Genomic DNA, 22,009 nt, shown 5'->3' with positions numbered 1-22,009 from the left:
AATCTAACTTGCACTGCTTTTAGAAAATACAGATCAATCATCATAACACTTGAAAAAACCACAAATCTTTGATAAAATTACTTTTTAAAGTGGATGCATGCATGGAAATTATATTCTATGACTAAAATTAACACATTTACCAAGCAATTATTATATAATTTGAGTCAAATGTACAACAATCTCAATTTAGCTTGTATTAATATGCTCATATCAATCATTATATAACTATGAGATAAAACGGAAGAAGAATCTTAGACTTTATTCACATTAACACACTCATAATAACATGACTTGGAATAGTAATGAGCCTGGTCCCCTCTCTTCGCAAGGGTGTCAGTCTTGAGTCTGTTTTTTTTAAAGGTAAATGAAGATTCTACAGTGAGTCTTTAAATGCAAAGCTCCTCTATTACAAAAAAAGGAAAAATATAAAGTTCTGAAAGAGATCAAGCCTCAGGCAGATGTAAAAAGTGTGTAGTGCCTGCTGGGTCAGTTGGCATTTCTGTGTGAAATTTGCATGTTCTCGTGTGTTGACGTGGGTTTCCTCCGGGTGCTCAGGTTTCCCCCCACAGCCCAAAGACATGCAATATAGGTGAATTTAATAAGCTTAATTGGCCATAGTGTATGTGTGTGAATGCAGGAGTGTATGGGTGTTTCCTAAGAAGGGCATCCACTGTGTAAAACATATGCTGGATAAGTTGGCGGTTAATTTTCTGTGGCGACCCCTGATTAATGAAGCGACTAAGCCGAAGGAAAATTAATGAATAAATAACTAATATACACAGTACAAACATACAATGTTAATACCAACTTTCATTTTGGTTGTGATTAATGATTACTCTGCATATTGTTGAAAAAATGACTAATATATGAAAATTGTTTTTGAAGATTGTGTTGGATTAAATCCCAAAACGTGCTTGCAGCCAATCAGTGGTGAGAGGCATGTCTAGTAATGATAGCAGAGACCTCAAAACAGGGTGTGGTCTTTTTGGATAATGGGAGTGTTTGTTTTCCTGCTTTCCAATATCAAAACTGTTTGGCTCAAAAACGAAAGTAATGTATTTAATTTAAAATATTTAAGTCAGTTTCAGAAAGCTATTTTGCTAACACTATACATTTTATAAGTCTATCATATGTCAGTTTTTCACTAATAAAGACTAAACTCATTTCAACATTCTCCTTAGTTTTAATTAGGCTTTGTGATGTAAATCATGGGTTTATGCGCGGTGCACTCCGGCAGAGTCATTCAACTAGATTAAAGTTGCGTACCTTTCATATCATATGTGACTCACTAAGGAGAAATCTGCCATGCTGTCAGCTGGTGATTGCCCATTCCACACCGCCATCTGCAAATGAATGCAAATCTCACTTTTTAAAGGACACCGGAGTCTGTTTCCTAGTCAAGAAGAACAAACTACCGTTCTGCTGGAGCGCCTTGCCTTCTTTTCCAAAGCCATTCATCACATTGTCAATTACTGTAGGAGAAAAGAGAAAGTGCATACATAAATCACCATTATGAGTAGGGTCGGCAAAGAGGCGGGCAAGGTGAGGTGACACAGACTCACAAAAGTGTGAGTCACAAAATGTCTAAGTCTGATCTACTTCAAATTCCTCTCTCGCTGCTGATAATGTGGCGGAAATCCTTCCCAGTCTGCTGACTTGAACTTTTATAATAAAAAAAAGTGATAAAAAAGGAGATTGAGATCTTCAACTCTTACAGTGGCACACAGAATGAAATATTTTGAATATGTACTTACTGTTCTATGCAATGATTACAGGCTGTCAAACCATACCTAAAACGTTTTTTCAGTATTTAAAACATCAACATTTGAAACATTTTTTATATTTTATTTTATTATATTCTGGGTCAGTTTGACCTGTAAAAGAATGAGTTACTGAAAAGGTTAACCTTGACAATTTTTTAAATATTCATATTTTCTGGACTTCTATACACTCTCAGAAATAAAGGTACAGAAGCTATCATTGGGGCTGTACCTCTTGTACCTGTAGGGCAGGGATGTCCAGACTTGGTCCTGGAGGGCCGGTGTCCTGCAAAGTTTAGTTCCAACTCCAATCAGATACACCTGGGCTAATCAAGATCTTAGGCATTCTAGAAACATCCTTACAGGTGTGTTGAAGCAAGTTGGAGCTAAAATCTGCAGGATGCCGGCCCTCCAGGACAGAGTTTGGACAACCCTGCTGTAGGGTATACTTTGGTACTTTTAAGGTACCATGAAATACACAATTGTACTTTTTAGATATACTTATGTACCTTTATGGTACAAAAGTAGACCTGTAAGGTATAAAAGTGCACCTTTAGAAAAGGCCCCAGTGACAGCTTTTGTAAGTTTTATTTGTGAGAAGTTGAAATCATTTTTAGTATTTTACCAGTTCTTCTTTTTCAAAAAGCATGTCTAGCTAATATGAAATGACAAAATGTTAAATTCAAAAGTAATTAGATTAAAAGTTTACCAAAATTTTAATATCCCTATGAAATAAGCTTTACTTTTCTCAATTTTAGTTTTATTCCTGTTAAACTTAAAACATGGAAGAATAATTGTGTAATTATTATTCCTTAAATATAAGGTCTTCCTAATACTGATATGTTAAATTAATACTTCTCTCTGCACAGTATAATAATAATAATAATAATAATAATAATAATAATAATAATAATAATTCTAAGCATATAATTCTCTCCTAGTGGTGTCACATTATACTGGTATTGGTGATAATCATGATATTCAAAGTATGAGTTATTTTTGGTAAAATTGTTAATTTTGGGTGTGACAATATTCTGTTATTGATAATAATCACAATATTCAAAATGAATAGGACTCTGAGTGACAGTCCTACCCCAATCACATATTCATTTTTGTTGGAATATATAAAAAATGATTGGTCTGGGGAAAGGACTAAGGACTCAAATGCAAACTAAGAAATGGGTTCATTACTTATAAAACAAAACAAACAGCAGCAAAAACTACCCCAAGGGGGAAAAACATAACTAAAACACAAATAAACAAACAACTGGCAGGCATAAAGGCTGGAACAAGACTAGACAGGATAAACGGTCAATAGACAATAGATAGGAGAGCACATGACACAAAGAAAGCAACACAGGCCATGTGCTCACATAAAATGGGGCTAGAACGTGCAGCCAATGAGAAAACTCATTAACCGTGTGTTCATATGAAACAACACTAAAGCACGCAGCCACAATGTAAACACAGAGCCACAGTACGCAAGACAAGAGCACATGATGAATGAAGAAACTTCAATGCATGTTTCAATCTCACTGCCAACTGAAACCAACTAGACTGGAGCACTGAAAATGAAAACACCATGCCACGAACAAAACAGCAAACAACAAACACACCATTCCTCCTCCGGTAACATGTTGGATCCGATTAATTTAATTTAATTTTATTTTATTTTATTTTATTTTATTTTATTTTATTTTATTTATTTAATAAAATTCACCTTTATTTCTATAGCACTTTTACAATGTAGATTGTGTCAAGCTTCACATAGAAGATTATAGTAAATGGAAGAGTGTCAGTTCAGTTTTCAGTGTTGAAGATCAGGTTAGTTCAGTTAAGGGTGGCTTAATATTCACTGCTCAGAGTTTAAACACTAAAGAGCAAATCCATTGATACGCAGCTCTATAGGTCCCAAACCATGCAAGCCAGTGGCGACATCGGAGAGGAAAATTTTTCACCAATTGGCGCAAGAGAATAATAAAAAACCTTAAGAGAAATATGTTACCTCAATCATTTCTGGGACCTCGCAATTTACAAAGTAAGCACTGGCACTCATACAATGACGAGAAATATGAATGCTTAACTGGACTATAAGTGCTGGAGCAGAGCACAACATACAAGACAAGACAGGACTAGTGTGTGCCACCAAAACAAATATTAACAAAACAGAAGTAGCAGAATCCTGACAGAATGTCTCAAATAAAAGTGAGCAATACACATTCCTTTTGAACTCGTTGTAAAATTTCACATATGATTTAATCTATTTTTTCCTGATTTATTATTTATTTATTTATTTTGTTGATATTTATTTAGTTAGTATTTTTCAGTTAAGGCTGTATTAGTTGATGTTAGTCCATGCACAGTATGTACGAACACAAACAATGAACAAAACATTTAGTACAGTATTTACTTATCTTTGAGAACATTCATGTTCATAATACATGTTAAATCACAGTGCATTAACTAATGTTAACAAAGCATGAACTTGGATTTTAATTATATATTAGTAAAATGTTGAACCATAATAAATAAATGCTGAATAAATATTAGTTATTAGTTTATGATAACAAACACATTTACAAATTGTTGTAAAGTGTGAACAGCACTCAGTGTACTTGAATTTAGGCTGCAGGACTTACATTTCATCCAAAAATTGTTAAGATAAGTTGAATTATTCCTGTGTAATGTCTCACATGGTAACCGCCTCTCAAAGGGCAATAAAATCAATGTAGAAAAATGCATTTTATAGCTAAAATTCAAGTGACAGAAAATCAATATGTATATAGTGCCTATCACTGTTACTTCCTTGATGGGACATAAAGAGCTTTTGAGGAGTCGCTCTCATTGTACAGCTGAGCAAAGTGAAAATGGAGCTGGTGTGTGTGGCAAAACGGTAAAGTCAACGACAAAGCGTTTCACCCTGGCAAGGTCTGTCTAAGTCTCTGAATCATGAATCATCAGTTCACCCTGAGCCCGGAGGCCCCCCGCAACGAACACACATCCCACCCTTGCCTAGTCACCTTCTCAAGAACTCTAATGCCTAATAATGACTAAGTGGGGAGTCAGGGAACAAGGTGGACACACTGTATTTGCAACGTGTCCTCAGTGGAATTACGGAAACCGGAGGTCAGAAAAAGAGAAAGGGAGATTGGACGTGCTCAGGAGTCATTATTCACATTTAAAAGAAGTCCCTCTGTGCTTTGTTTCATGACCATACCAGTCGCTGATGTGCAACTTTTTGTTTAGTGATGCATCTGTGTCCATTTCCACAGCCCATTACAGGCATCTGTCTCCATTAAAGAGCAGGGTAAGATAGAATCCCCATAGTGAGAAAATAATACTCTGAGTTATCCATCACTGAGGCGAACTTTTCTATTGTTTCATAGTCAGCTAATTATATTATATATCTGTCTGTCAGCATTTCATTGGCGTTTAAATGGAAGGACGTACTTTATATTTAAAATGAAATGAAAAGGCAAAGAAATTGAGATGAATACATTTTAAACACAAAGCTTAGTTTGCATTGAAATATAAAAAGCATGTTCTTTGGGCAAGATGTTAGAAAGAATGTATGGGTTAATGGGCAGGACATTAAAAATAGAGAGAACATGACTGAACATTACAAAGAGAATGAATTAATACAAGAATGGCCAGAGAAACGAGTACGATGTGAGAAAGAAAGAAAAAAAACAAGCATTAGGGAGGAGGTATACGGATGGACGAATAATCAGTCAACGAATTACATAAACAAATTAAATAAGTATAAACGTTCCACCAAAGAAGGATGGATAGATGGATGGATGACAATTTAAAAATGAAAACGACACTTTAAAAAGGAATGTGGCTGCATAGATGGATGGTCAGATAACGGACAAGATATTTGAAAAAAGAAAAATAAATGTTAAAATAAACACATGGATGGATGAATGTTTAACAGAAAAAAATGAATGAACATTACACACAACATAGATGGATGGATGGGTGACAGATAAATGGAACGGCAGACTTTTAAAAGAAGAAAGATGAATAAAAACCATGGATGGAAAGTGGATATATGCAAAAAAGTTACTAAAGAAGACAAAAAAGTTACAAAGGTTAAATATACTGATGAATGATCAGCCAACTTAGAACATAAACAAATAAAATACAAATAAACAATACAATAAAGATGGATGGATAAATAACATGACAGGGCACTTAAAAAAAGAAAAAAAAATGTTAAAGGAAACATGGCTGGGTCGATAAATGGACAGATAACTAAGACATTTGAAAAAATAAATCCAAAATAAATGTCAAAATTATCATCGATGGATGGATGGATGTAAAAAAGAAAAAAAAAAACAACATGGTTGGATTGCTGACAGATTTATGGAAGGGCCAAATTTTAGAAGAAAAAAAAAGAGTAAATAAAAAGCATGGATGGATGGATGGATGGATGGATGGATGGAAAAGTGGAGAAATGCTAAGAAATTAGAATAGAAAGCAAAAATATTTGAATACATAAATGGCCAGACAAATGAGCAAGATATCAGAAAGGAAGAGGAAAAAATCAAGCATTATAAAGACATGAACATTACAAACAACATAGATGGATGGATGAATGGATGGATGGCAGGGCAGGATGTTAGAAAAAAGAATGAACAAAAAGCTTGGATGGATGGAAAAGTGGATAGATGCAAAGAAAGGAAAAAAGAAAAAAATGTTACAAAGAGGGTGCTTGAATCTAGGGATGGCCGGACAAATTAGCAGGACGTCAGAAAAACAAACAAGCATTGAGGCAAAGAAAGCATGGATGGATGTGCAAGACATAAAATAATTATATGAAAATTAACATTACAATGCAGATGGATGGACAGATAGATAACATGACAGGACACTTACAAAAACTTTCAAAGAAACATGGTGAGGTGGATGGATGGGCGGATAACAAGACATTTAAAAAAAAAAGTCAAATAAATGTTAAAATAAACACCTGGATGGATGGATGGATGGATGGATGGATGGATGGATGGATGGATGGATGGATGGATGGATGGATGGATGGATGGATGGATGGAAAAAATTAATGAAAAATTACAAACAGAATGGATGGCTAGATGGGCAAGATGTTAGAAAAAAAGAATATAGAAAAGCAAAAAAAAAAAAAAAGTTAGGATAGAAAGCAAAAAATGGTTGAATACAGTTGAAGTCAAAATTTTTTGACACCCTTTGATTATTTTTTTTTATATTTCCCAAATGATGTGTAAAAAGTGCAAGGAAATAAAACCATTTTAAGGTAAAAAAAATTTTAAGCCCCTTTAAGCCATATATTTTTTCAATAGTCTACAGAACAAACCATCATTTTACAATAACTTGCCTAATTACCCTAACTTGCCTAGTTAACCTAATTAACCTAGTTAAGCCTTAAATGTCACTTTAAGCTGTATAGAAATAAAAAAAATCTAGTAAAATATTATTTACTCTCATCATGGCAAAGATAAAATAAATCAGTTATTAGAAATGAGTTATAAAAACTATTATGTTTGGAAATGTGTTGAAAAAATCTTCTCTGTTAAACAGAAATTGGGGAAAAAATAAACAGAAGGCTAATGATTCAGGGGACTAATAATTCTATTACGGATGACCAGACAAATGAGCAGGAAGAAAAGAAAGAGACGAATCAGAAAGAAAGAAAAAACATGCGTTATAAAGAACATATATGGATTGATTAATAGATAACATGGCAGGACACAGAAAAAAGAAAAATAAACTGAAAGAAACAGGATGAATGAATGTTCAGATAACCAAGACATTAGAAAAATAAATGATAAATAAATTGATGGATTTTAAAAAGAAAAAAAAAGAATGAACATTACAAAAGACATGGAAGGTTGGATAGACGGATGGATGGACATGAAAAAAATGAACAAATAAAAAGCAAAGGTGGATGGAAGAGTGGATAGATGCAAAGAAGTTAGAAAAAAGTTACAAAGACCATGCTTGAATACATAAATGGTCAGACAAATGAGCAGCATCAGTCATGGATAAACGATCAGTCAACTATACAGGACATAAAAAAAAGAAAATAAATGTTAAAATAAAGATTAAAGGATGGATGGTTGGATAGATGGATAACATGGCAGAACACTTGAAAAAAGTCAATTAAACCTTAAATAGAATATGGATTGATGGATGGATGGATGGATGGATGGATGGATGGATGGATGGATGAATGGATGGATGGATGGATGGATGGATGAATGGTCAGATATCTGACAAGACATTTAAAATAGAAAAATAAACATTACAATGATCATGAATAAATGAATAGATAGAAAAAAATGTTGAAAGGGAAAAAATGAATGAACATTACAAAAAACATGGAGGATTGATTGGGGGATAGATAAAAGGAAGGGCAGGATGTTAGGAAGTAAGAAAAAGGACAAATATTACAAAGATAGTGGATGGATGGGAAGGATTTTAAAGATTATAAAAAGGGAAAGTGAATGGATGGCAGACAAATGGACTGGATGTTAGAAATAAGATTGAATGTTACAAAAAGCAATATGGACAGAGAGATGGATGGCTAGAGAGATGCACTCATGTACCGATACAGTGTATAAGAAAAAAAAAAAGTAGGTTATTTGGCAACATTGTATTAACCTAAGTGAAACGACGGGTGTGAACACACTGAACTGTCTTTGGCTCATAAATCAGCACAGCATAAAACCCTTTTCACACTTTGGCTACACAAAATCACACTTATAGGGAACAGAGCATAATTATTATGACATGAATTTTTGAAAAAGCCCAGTGGGTGAGGATTAGCAGAGGTGAAAAGAAAAAAGTACTTCAATTTTCACACCACGGAGGCAAGAAGGAAGAAAACAAACACGTTCGACCCCAAAGTCAGCGCTTGGGCCAAAGGCTTCCGCTTAATGAGAGGTGAAAGAGGACCAGAAAGACTGAGTAAGAGAGCGAGACTGAATGATAAGCATGCGTTACGCCACACGTTTCCAAGATAACCAAGAACTTTGATGGCTGCCTTTGTATCCATTAGTCATCGAGGTGTAAATTAATTTGCTGTTTGCTTTTCATCAGAGTGGGAAAAGGGTCACAGGTGTTTTATGATGGCAGGGAAGTGCATTTGGTGCCCATAGTTATCTGGCGCTGTGTAAATGAATTTTGGGGAATTGATAGGTGCAAAGCTGTTTGAACTATAGCCATGGTCTTATCTTAAGAAGAGCCACCTGCACCTTCACATTTGTCCCTGCCCCCCTTACATTACCGTCTGACCGTCAGACATTAAAGTTAAAAGCAAATGTCACTCAAGACCTTCTTTCTCTGTTTATTCCTCAGACCTTTCACAGTATAGACAGACAAAAATATTTTTGATCTTCAGAAGAAACGTTACGCCAAAAGCCCATAAAATGGTATGACTCATTCTGTTTATTCATACGCTGCATATTAGGATTAAAATACACCCTATCATCTAAGTTTAATATGCAAAGCCAGAAACAGTTCAGTTTATATTTGAACCAATCCTTCGCAATAAGATATTACAAAGAAATGAAAATGTTTCTATTTTCATTTTATGGCAACTCTCATGTATTAAGGGGAAAGTTTTCCCAAAAATGAAAATTCTACCATCATTTACTCAGTTTCTCTCTTCTGTTGAACACAAAATATTCAGAATAACGTGGGAAACTAGTAGCCATAAAAAGGCATCTGTGGTGAAAAATCTACTTTTTTCATCTGTTTGGACAGACATGCGTGTAAGTATAGTGTATACAGTAGACCATCATATTGGGGCGGTATAAACACACACAGTCCTTTTTTTTTCAATTTAACAACATAAAAATGGTGGACCAATTGGAGCGTTTTTTAGATCAACCTCAACTTGACGTAGGAGTGCAGTCCCACCGCCCAAGAAATATTGATTGACAGGCATGCGTCACCTAATCCTCAGTTTGTCGTTTCACGTCCGCCATTTTCAGCGTGTGACTCAAAGCGATGTCACTAAAGGAACACCATTGCTCTATTTTTAGATGCTTATAGGGCTCAACACAAGATCAGCATTCACCACATAATCGGTCTAATCGGAATTATTGTTTGTAACTTAGTTTGTTTGTAGGTAGGTTTGGAAACTAGTGTACTTTTCATTGCGTCTACCTTAAACTTCAGCTGTTTCCATTTCTCGAAGTCACAGAAGCTCCCTGTGAGTGTGATCTTTACTAGGTGCAGCTGAAAGTGCGAGCGCCTTTGCCTCACGTGAGTGTCGCTCCATTGGAAATAAAATAACAAACGTGCCTCTAGTTCGCACACCAGAAGTGCCGCTCGACGACGCGCAGCATCGCGCCACACAGCGCCATGCATTTTAGAATTCTAAACATAGGTTTCTATCAGGGCACACACAATGGCGCTTCAAGTCGGCAGCTTTCCGTGGCGCCCAGCCAGGATACGGGACACTTCATGTTTCAGCCGCGCCACAGAGCTCTATTCAAATAGCTTCATTTTAAATAACATGCCAATGTGCGTGTCTGGTGTGCCGTGTCGCAGCTCTAAGTGTAAGTCTACATGTACGGCTGAATGTTGATCCTCTCATTCATGCTGCTTGCTTCTCTCTGTCTGCCTTTCTGTTGCCAAACACTGAGCGAGGGAGCTCTTGGATCTGCCCCATTGTTACATTGGGCGGGAATTTAAACTAATTTGCATGTGAAGCAACACGCCAAATATCTTCTCTTGTGTTTAACGGAAAGAACTCAAAGTTTCAGAACAATTGTAGTAAGTGATTTTTTGGTGATCTATCCCTTTAAAATGTGTTTTTGTCAATCCAAATATAAGTGGACAAAAACAAAGTTTTTTTTTTATTATTGGTCTAGTTTATATCTGTTTGCTATCATCAACAGTAAATGTTTATATGGTCGAATGCTCTCAAACAGCCACAAAACACCAGCTACCCTCTGTCTATCAACCGAACGTGATTATTATGAGACATTTTGTGGGAAAGTGCACACAAAAAATACAATATTTGTTTATACCTAACTGCATTGTACCTAAAGATGATGAATGAAATTATAGTTCCAGCCACATTGATTTCATTCGCTTTAATGCTTGCTCATGAACCTCTTAGCATGGGTTCATTCATTCTTATGGATAAAGGGAAGGGTCTCGGATAAATCGGAACACATATGGTCAGAAGATGAGATATCACTCAGTGCATGTTAATAAAAGACTGAAAGAGTAATGCATCTCAGTTGTCCACTTATGACTGGATCACTGAAAGTGTACATTAAACCCAAGTGGAAACAGCTACAGTGCTCATTTTTAGCCATATTCATGTTATACAATACTCTTCTAATGACATTTACATATAAATAATGATTGCTTATAAATGACATTCAAGTTTATTTTTTTATTTGTTTTTGGCCTTATTTGTTTAGATTTTATTACAAAAAGAAGAATTACAAACAGACAAACAATGGGTCTGGTTGGGATGTTGAACAGTACTGGCTTGGGATGGCCATCATTATGCATCTCAACCAAAGAGAACATTTGTTAGGTTTATACAAAAACCTAGCTATAATAAATTTACTCATGCAATGTTTTCCACTTCAAGCTAATTTTCTGCTTGAAATGAATTGGTGCAGAAGATAAGAATAAGGAGTATTTTGTGCATTTAAGGCAAACTTCATGCATTCCGCATCAATCTGCCAGGCCGAAATTTGAATATCCGCCTGTTTGCATTGACTTTATATATATATTATATTTATATTTATATATATTCATTGAATGAATCATTCATTTTCTTGTCGGAAAACAGGAACTGAAAACCACTGATGTAATGATCACTTAATTATCACTCAATGCCCTGGCAGTGGCAAACAGCTTTGGTTTTGGATTTAAAAAATATTTTTTAAAGCCCCTATTTTGCATTATCAAAGGTCATATTTTGGTTTTGGGGGTCTCCAACAGCAGGCTGTTTACGTGCAAAGTCAAAAACACTTTCATTGTCTTATAATATGCATTTATTGTTACTTAATGATCCCAACGACTCCCATATGATTTGTTCAGCGATTCATTTGTTCTGTCATCGATGGCCAACAGACATCAATATGTTGAGCAGGCATCGCAATCCTCCGCAATCCCCATCGAAGCAGCAACTAGCTCATGAAAAATACTCAATTAGGCCCCGTTTACACTGATACAACTTAGCTTTAAAATGGCATTTTAGAACAAAAATTATTCTTGTTTCATCACATGACCACACAAACACACACACAAACACACACACACTTAGTCATGTGCTGCAGCGTACACGCACGTCTGAACTCCAGCCGTCAGCAGGTGCTTTGAGCAAAAAACCCAGAAAGCAGTGCATGTTGGACAGTTTATCAAGGATTTACCGCTGGATCATGTCTCTCTACAGTTGTTAAATGTGACATTTGATTAATCTTGTCTCTATCTAACAACTCTTCTGTCTTTTGAATCTATCAGGTAAAGTGTCACAGCATCAGTACACTGCTTTAATCTTTCGCTTTCACATTTGTACTTTTAGTACTTTTAGTACTTTTGTAATTTTAGTGGAAACCTTCAAAGCAATCTCACGACAATTCGTAACTTTTTGATTTAGTGGCTAATTCGTATTAATTTGTATGATCTAACTCGTACAATTTAGTACGATTTGCTCATCACCCAATCACGGTTGGGGTTAGGGGTGGGGTTGGGTGCCACGCCTCCTTTTTAAAATCGTACGACTAAACTCGTACAAATTCCTACAAATTAGCCACTAAACTGACAAAACGTAAAATACTTGCGTTTCCTCGTGAGATCAGGCTAAAACCTTAGATACTGTTGGTGGGTTCCTGTTGGTTGTGCACCTTTTTTACCAACCAAGTTTGTCAACGCCATTATAACGACACAAATCACTCTGCCTATTCATGCCAGAGCCCCGTGGAAAAAGTGACTGACAGGTGGTAACTTGTATGTAACTTATCTTTATTTATTTATAATATGGTTATGGGTAAAACAAAGACCACACAAGTCAGGTAATTAAAACAGTAGGCTAAAAATTATTAATTCTATGTAAATTAATTAATTAGTTATTCATAAATAATTAATTTACCGCCACCTACGACGACGATTCTATCGTCCATCATGATGTTTCACATTAGACATCGTACGATGCCAAATTGGTCAACATCGCCCAACCCTAGTCTAACTCTGAGTCGACTCAAAATAATCAATAGTTTTAAACACGGTGCACTGTCAGATTTAAACCTCAGCTGGATGTTTCTATTCACTTAGAGCTGTTTTACACACTGCATGGATGATAATTTTCAAAAAAAAACATAATAGGAGCTCTTTAATGTTCAGGTTAAGATTTATGTTTAAAATGAAAGAAAATACTGTAATTAAAACACCTCAGTTGTTTAAACTGTTATTGCAATTTTAATATAATAAAAAAATTTATTCATTGTTGGATTTTGCATATAAGAATGTAATAAACTGCAGGGCAATCATGCAATTAATTGTGATTTTAAAAAATATCTAATTTATTTTACTCAAGAACGTTTATTTCAATGCACTACTCAGTTGACGCAATTCACCTGGATTACTGCTTTGAACATCACATTTTGCATCTTGTTGCATCTGGTTTTAAAACCTTCGACAATTTTTTAGGACTTAAAAAGAGCCAGACATCATTGGAGGGTGAGGGGATCAATATACTCCAACTCAGCAATGAGTCACAGAACTTTCAGCCTTTAATGCTCCAGCAAACACAATAAGACTGGGAATACGCTATTCCTGTCTGAACAAACAACCACCGCAGACAGCACTTTCGTATCTCTTGGTAATAACGAACACACACTCTTTGCAGATGCACACCTTTTAGTTTATCCAACTGTGTCATCTTCCTCCTGAGGTTTCGAGGATGATGAAAAAGCCTGTATATATAAAGGTATGAAGTACCACTGGCTGCCTTGATATACCAGGGCAACTGACGGGCCATGGGAAGCGCAGCAGCTTTGTTTACAACAGGAGTGTTATCGATCTGAATCTCAGCTGTCTGAGATGTTTCTGTGATAGCGGTTTCGCAGAAGCCGGACTGCAGCAGACACAGATCTGACCTGTGGCATCACTTCTAATGTCCAATCTCAGCAGGAACAAGAGTCATCGGATATTACATGAACGCAGTGGGGCTTTTTCAATAGGAGTTTAGAGAAATGTCTTTGGTGTCCTGTAGCGCTAAAATTCCCATTTCTGAATTACTGCAGTAATATGCATCAGGGCCTGTTCTCATTCTTAGTTTTATGCGTCACAGGGTTTTAATAAATAGAGGGAAATTTTTTATTTAACGTTTTACTCTGGTGATTTGTAGAGTATTCTAGATCAGTGGTTCTCAATTGGTTTTGCCTTTTCAGTTCTTTACATTGGACATCAAGTATAGCATTTCAATACAGAAACTAAAACTTTGCTAATGTAAATATGTTTGAAAAGATGTTACAAATAACAAATAAAAACATTGATAAAAAAATTAAACATAAAAAAGTAAATTGATAAAATTACAAGTTAAAGTACTTGAAATGTAGCTATATTATCTTCAAAAAATGTAAGATGATTAAAAAGTGTTACAACATTAACATTATATAAAATTCCATCATATTTTCAGATATTTAAAAAAAAATAAAATAGACAGACATTTGTTGTGGGCTGCAGGCTTTACACTTTCATGTGTCAAGAGTAAGTAGCAATTTATTAAGTTTTACATTTAGAGTGGATTTTCTTTATTATAGTTTGCCTAAACTGTAAAAAAATAAATAAATAAATAAAATCTGTTATTTTATGGGTTTATTTCTGGTAGCTGTGTTGCCTGAAGAAAAAAAATAATAATATAATGGCCATTAAATTTAAGAAATTTACCATAAATTAATGATCGTTAAATTACAGAAATTTGATTAAATTTGAATTCCTGGTAAATTTCTGCAATTTAAAGTCTGTTATTTTATGGTAAATTTCTGCAATTTAACGGACGTTATTTTACGTTTTATTTTCAAGCACCACAGCTTTTTTTTTTACAGTATTCAAGTTTCTTAACTATGTGGCATAAGGCATAACTGACTGTTTAAAACAATTTCGCATCAAAAAAGCATTTTGATATTGGTAAAAGTGTGCGCAATTTGTGCAAAGCATCAAATGGGCTCTGTGCACAGCTAGAATTTGAAAGCCAACAATAAACTTCCAGCGAAAGCTTAATGTGACTATTTTCAATTTCACAAGGTTGTTTTTACAGCATCGATGTTGTAATGTGATACATTCAACTAAACAAACTTAAGCGTTATTTTAGTTGTTCAAGCATAAAACACGATGAAAGACCATTGTAACTACAAGCTCCATAAGTAGCAACAGGCTAGTGCAGAAATTCCATAAAAAATACTGGGGTAACATAAACTGTCATATTTTAAAGACATGGTGGGTGAAATGGAATTTAATGCAGTGCTTCTTGTCCAATCTGAGACCCACTTCATATCATATATCTAACAGGCAGTAAAGATCTCTGATTTGTAAAGAAATCAGATCTTAAACGTGACAATTTTGTATTGAAAAGACAGCCCTTGGGCTGTAAGATTTGGCTGAAAATTAAAAGTCTGTGTGCATATAGCTCATCACCGGCATATTAGCTGTCAAAATGTGTGCATGACTGCATAAAAAATTATTAATTTCCTTTAAAAAAACAAAAACGAGAACATTGGCCATATTTATCAGTATATTCCAATTGTACTAAAGCTGAATTAATACCTTAAAATAGTACGCATTTGTATCTAAAAAGTCCATTAATGTTCTTTTTGAACCTCTTGGGGAGAGAAATTTGTACCTCCAATTTTTTACTTTTATTTCAAAGTGTATTGCATAACAATTATATATAATTTTTAAAAACTATTTTACTGTTTCCCCAGTTTATATAATCTAGCTACTACTGTAAGAAAATAGCAGCATTTGGGATACTTTCAGTATTACCTTCACTTGGAATTACTCAATCTAATCCTGTTTATATGAAATAAGCCTGCTCCCGAGCAGGTTTAAGCTACCAGAACTGTTCCTATGACAACAACTCTTGGATGATTTTTGAAAAACAAATGATCCTGGATGAAGTCAAATCATCAATAATCAAATCCAGCTAATTGGGTAATCCACATACAACGAACAGACCCCAGGCATGCACAATTCAGCAGTTTTAGTGTTTTGTTTTCACAACAATCTCATCCACACGTAAAAACTTTTTAAAAAACACAAGGTGCTTCCCAAATCGCATACTTATGCACTATTCTATACCAATTTGGTGTTTTAACAGTGTAAGTAGTGCGTTTACACTGAAAACTCTAAAAATAATAAGTGCACTTCAATTATCCGGATGATGCACTTATTTAACTGTTAAAATGAAGTGTGGAATGTTGGACACTTCACTCACTCAACGGCCGCTGCTTTGCCCACGTGGAAACGGCGGAGCTATCGGCTGCTCATGTTGGATTACGGTATCTATTTTGGATTGTGAAAGCAAAATTCTCCTACAAGAGTGATTATAAGCCTTCTGATGGTGAATGCGGTTATACTAATGGCAGGCATTATTTGGTAGTTTTGTCATTTATTTCACTAATTTGGCAACCGTCAACATCATCAGGGAAACGGTTTACATTTCTGCTTAGTAAAAAAACTGTAGTGTTCCTTTTGGGACGACACAACATACATGTACTATGCTGGTGAATGTGTAAGTGCATAAGTAAATAGTGCATAAGTGCATATGCATAGTGTGCCATTTGGGACGCAGCTTTAGAAAAACTAGGTGCTTTTATCATATTAATTATAGAGTAAGCAGGCTTTTAATCAGTTTGACGCCATGCTGATTGTAACACACATGCACATTTTTCATAAAGGTTTTAAAAAGTTCATGTCTATTAAAGATATTGTTATTGTTTGTTAAACCCTTTTCTAATCAATCACCAGTCTGTAAAATTAGTTTTTTCATAATATCTTTTTGCAAAGTACAACAAAATAGAAAATGCTGAAAATAATAAGATCAGACATGTATTCATATTCAGCAGCACAGATGTCTTTGCCAAACTGTCCACCTCAACTAAACACACACACACACACCAGCACCTGCTGAGTCTCTGGCACCTTCTAATTAAGTGACTCTGTCGCATTACTGGCACCTGCATGACAAGTTTCTAAGCCTCTCTCTCTCTCACACTCTCTCTCTCACACACACACACACACACACTCACGCACGCACACAAGCACGCACACACACACACAAGGCCTTATTGCTATTAGCATATACATATCAAAATAAGACTGGGGAAGAGCCTTATCTAAAAGTGATCTATCTAAAGTAATAATAATAACACATTTGTTTGTTTAGCAAAATGAAATGGCAAGTCTAAATAATTCTAGGTCTAATTAGTGTTGTGCTTGCCTTGCAGCAGTATCTAAAATATTTAAATACCATATTTGATTAATCAATAGTCACTGAAACAGAAAAAAACAGCAAGAGAAAAAAGCTTTCAACACCAGTCTATGGGATTTTAAGACCTGTCTAATCAATTACTGATTAAGCTGAGAGCCAGCACAATTTGACAGTCACTATTGATTGAGTATTGATTTTGCTGACCAACATACAAGTGTAATCTATAATTTATTGCTTATTAGTTATTGGAATGAAATACATAACATGACTACATGTTTTAAATATGTTTTATGGCCACTTTTGTGTTGAAGGTTTCATGGCTAAGCTTGACCAGCCTGGTGGCCAATCTTTATTGATTGCACATTGCAGAAGCAGAGTATGAAGGTTTAATTACTAGAGTAATGCCGCGGTCACTCTAGAGTTTGAGCATGCGTACGGCGCTGTGAAAAGGTGCGGCATTAAACAAGATGATTTGACAATAAAAATAGCAAGCGATTGCTCCATATTTTTTAAATTTCTGTCCAAAGAGGTCATGTTTTGATCCTCAATTAGTCTCACACAGTCAGGTGACACAATTTCACAGGTCAGAATTCAGCAAGCTTGAACTTTGCAACACAGCAAGCTGCGAAACTTGACGCACAGATTTGCATTTCCGGTCTGACGCATTCACGTGCATATGAATGGAAGTCTAAGGGGAGAAAAGTCCAGTGTGACCGCAGCTTAATGTCGCAGTCACACTAAGGGTTTGAGCACGTGAAAATCTGTTGTACAGTACTGCAAAAAGGGAAGGGATTAAACAAGATGATTAGACATTAAAAAATGAGTAATTGTTCCATATTTCACCAAGCTTGAACTTTGCAATGCAGCGAACAGTGAAACGCAAGCTCGTGCAACAAGTTTCACAGTTGATTGCATTGGAAAGTTCAAGCTTGGTGATCTCTGACCTGCGAAATTGCATCAAGTGGCTTCGTGAGACCAATCAAAGTTCAAAACATGACCTCTCTGTACAGAAATTTCAAATATGGACCAATCGCTCGCTTTTTTAATGTCTTATCTTGTTAATTTACACTGCTTTTCGTAGCGTCGTATGACAGAATTTCGCATGCTGAAAGTGATGTCTGGGAGTTAACTCAGATTGGATGCAAATAACATAAAACCACAGCTGCCGAATTCACTACAGAATTAAATGTGCACCTCAAAGTCTCCTGCCCACAGGGTCAATATAGATGGCTGGGCTGCTGTGGCCAAACATTTGGTCTCTTGTGCCAATGACAAATGACAGTTTCGATTGTGCCAGCAGTGACAGTCTTGGGCTGTGGACAATTTAAAACATGTAATGCTCAAGATGAGCCCCCCTTCACTGTCTTTCCCACATCCAGGAGAGTTACGAGTTAAGCATGGGGGTGGATCAGTGATGGTTTGGGCTGCCATAACAATGCAATATCTATTCCCTAGGGCCAAATACTTGTGCTAGATGGGCGCATCACTGCCAAAGACAACCGAACCATTCTGGATGATCCCACTATCCTGAAGGCGGTGCCATGTATCAGTATTATAATGCAGCAATACAAGGCAAGACTGGTGGTGACAGAGTGGTTTGATGTACATGACAGTTCAAGAAAGAAAATTCTCTATTGCCTACTCAGTCACCAGATCTAAATATTATTGAGCCACTTTGGGGTGTTTTGGAGGAGCTAGTGAGAATTTTTTTTTTCTCCACCAGCATCACTTAGTGACCTGGCCAGTGGCCACTATTCTGCAAGAAGAATGGTTCAAAATCCCTCTGGCCACTGTGCAGGTATCTCTCATTCCCAAGACAAATCGATGCTGTATTATCCACAAAAAAGGAGGCCCTACATCATACTAATGATTTAGTGTGGTCTAAAACCAGGCGTTTCAGTTTTCAGTTTCATTGTCTAACCCCTGTCTATTTATAAAATACATAATCTCATACCATTGAACAGTTAAATATATATTACCTACAATAACCACAGCATACATTCCCAACTGAATAACATAAATACAATCAATGCTTTACAAGGTGAAAATATCAGGTTGATTTATTTGAACATTTAGGCTGAATGTCTTAAGGCTTTAAAGTAATAAGTGTATTGAAGTGTCCATTAATTTATGTACAACATAAATAAATGCTTACAGTGCAGGATTTGGACTTCATAAATTACTAAGAGTAAACTGATCTATACCTTGTTTCCCTAACCACAGCAGTTTAAAGGAACCCTTGCTTTTTTTTAAAAGAGGCTCATTTTGCAAGTCCCCTAGAGTTTAACAGTTTTACCATTTTTTAAATCTATACAGCTGATCTCTGGGCCTGGCAGGAGTACTTTTGAGCTAAGCTTAGCAAAAACTATTGAATCGGATTAGACCATTAGCATCTCACTCAAAAATTAGCAAACAATTTTGATATTTTTCCTATCTAAAACTAGACTTTCCGTAGTAACATTGAATACTAACACAGATGGAAAATTAAATGCTGTTATTTGCTTAGTCTATATGGCTAGGAACTAGGGGAGCACGGGGGCACAATGTAATGCAGGGTTGAATGTAACCGAGTTTTAAGGTATTTGCTCAGGGTTAACGATGGCCTGCTTCTGCGAATTTTGGATGAGAAACAGGAGAAAACATTTTTGCAGCATAAAAATATGTTTTAATATAGTCAATATTTTTTTATTTAAATTGGATTTTATTAAATTTTTGGATGTAAAAATTTGTATTGTTGTGATCACCGTCTTCTAGGCTAAAAGACTAAACCAAATTGACAGATGTAAAAAACACACAGTGACTGCTAGCCAGTTTAGAAGAAAACACGACACAGCGGGGTTGGTTGTAACAGGGTGTTACAATTAAGCCACACACTGTTGGACACCAATTAAACTAACAAAATATATATTTCTTAATTTTGAGTGTAATGTTGAGAACTTTTTAAATAAAAATATTTTTAACAAAAAATATTTTAATATAAAACAATTATTGCAAATAATTGCATTGTATAATAATGGATAAATGGATAACAATGCAAATAGATTCAAATGTGTTTATCCAATAAAATTAACTGTGTGAAATCTGCCTTTTTAGGCATGTGTTACAACTATCCCTCTGTCTGTTACATCTTGCCCCACAAGTGAGGTAAATAGTAAAATTTTTACTCCTGGCACTTTTGGCAATACTGCACAGAAACCATAGGTCTGGCGATAATAATTTTAGTGCTCATTTGTAGGAGAGGCTTGTGTGTTATTAATAAAAATTTTGGTTTGTCTAACTCTACTACTTTGTTCATTATTTGAACAAAACTAAAAAGTGTTACTTTGTTCCCCGCTCCCCCATATGCTCCCATTCCGTTGTAAAACTCAAGGAAATTTGCTGCAGTACCAAAGTTGCAACAGGCGTAATCCTATTACACAATGCTTGACAATATATTTGAATCCTCTTACAAATGTCTGAAAGATATTCCAGAGCTGTGTTTTATCTTTGGATTTAAAAATGGTAAAACTCTACTGTTTGACTCTAAGGGACTTACTGTATCTTCAAAAAAGTGAAGTGTTCCTTTAATTCTGCCTGGAAATATCCTTGCTTCCATTTTTGTTGCAATTATAAGTTTGCTAATCTGTTGTAAAGGTTCTTTTTTGTTCAACAGAGTAAAAAACTTACAAAAGCTTGAAAAAAAAACTTGAGGGTAGATAATTATAATTTCTGGGTGAACTATGCATAATGGAAAGAACTTTTAACACAATGTAATTTAAAAATGGAGATATAAAACTTGAAAAGGCCATAAAAGGTTGTTGGTTGTTGTATACACAGATTCCATGTTTATGGGACCAGGCAAAGCTAGCCTTTGAGCTTGCTGCTAATCTCTGGTGGAATTGTGTTTGGGGGACAAATTCTGCAATTTAGACATGTTTGTTTAATATGACAGACTTTCTTAAAGTCAAAAAATAACAAATGGGTTCAACATATGCATATTAAATCAATTAACTTTTCAGGTTTGGCTTAGAAAGTATATATTTTTAATTTTCATTTCATTTCAAATCTCAATTTCCCATAAGCATACAATGAAGCCTTTAACCCAACTAATGATTAATATTTGTAGCATACAAAATGTACTGAATGGTTATTCATTTAGGAAAAGCGAAGTAGATGGTGTGGTAAAAAACAATAAAAAAAAACTGATCAGATCACAACTGCAACTTCATTTGATACATGTTAATACATTTTACAGTCCATGGTAAAGACAGATAAAAAAGCTTCCGCTAAGAAAAATAGTCCTCGACAACCCTGAAGATATGTAGCTCATTGTAGGCATAAATAAGAAAACTCCTCTACATAAACAGTTCACATTCATAAAACACATTTTTCCTTCGGTTCATCGTCACCCTTATTGGCTGGTTTGTTCAAGCGATATTTTATTGTTAACTAGACTACTGTTATCTTTTAGAGATAAATAAAAGCTCACCTATAAAACGCTGATATCCGTTTGGCAACAAACAAGCCTGCCGACAACGCGGATTGATATATGAAATCAGTTAGACCTACTCAGAAAAACAAAGAGTCTGACCATTTCCGCCTTGCTTTTATGGTAAATTATTTAAAAAATAGTCAAATATAATAATAAGCACCCAGTTGTTATGCTTCATTGTAAAATTGTGGAACAAGGGGCCACAAAAATGCTTTGATAAGTAATTTTATCAAATTATAACATCATCAACATCATGACATGCTACATCATATAGTCAAATTTAAATTAATCACAAATACATAGCATACAGTATGCCAAAATAATGGCAAGTTT

General features: G+C 35.2%; 1 long non-coding RNA gene across 1 annotated transcript; it reads right to left on the bottom strand.

Annotated features, from left to right (window-relative positions):
* Nucleotides 1-599: 599 nt before the first annotated feature.
* On the bottom strand, nt 600-21,732 carry LOC147831073 (uncharacterized). Its single transcript, XR_015525099.1, has 3 exons — nt 21,674-21,732; nt 1,416-1,472; nt 600-1,343 (listed from the first exon to the last, which is right to left on the bottom strand). It is a non-coding gene; the product is annotated as an uncharacterized LOC147831073 (long non-coding RNA).
* Nucleotides 21,733-22,009: the final 277 nt, after the last annotated feature.

The sequence above is a fragment of the Danio rerio genome, chromosome 24 (assembly GCF_052040795.2).
Source record: "Danio rerio strain M-AB ecotype USA chromosome 24, GRCz13ab, whole genome shotgun sequence".
Classification (NCBI taxonomy): Eukaryota; Metazoa; Chordata; class Actinopteri; order Cypriniformes; family Danionidae; genus Danio; species Danio rerio.
This window is presented reverse-complemented; position numbering and strand designations above follow the sequence as displayed.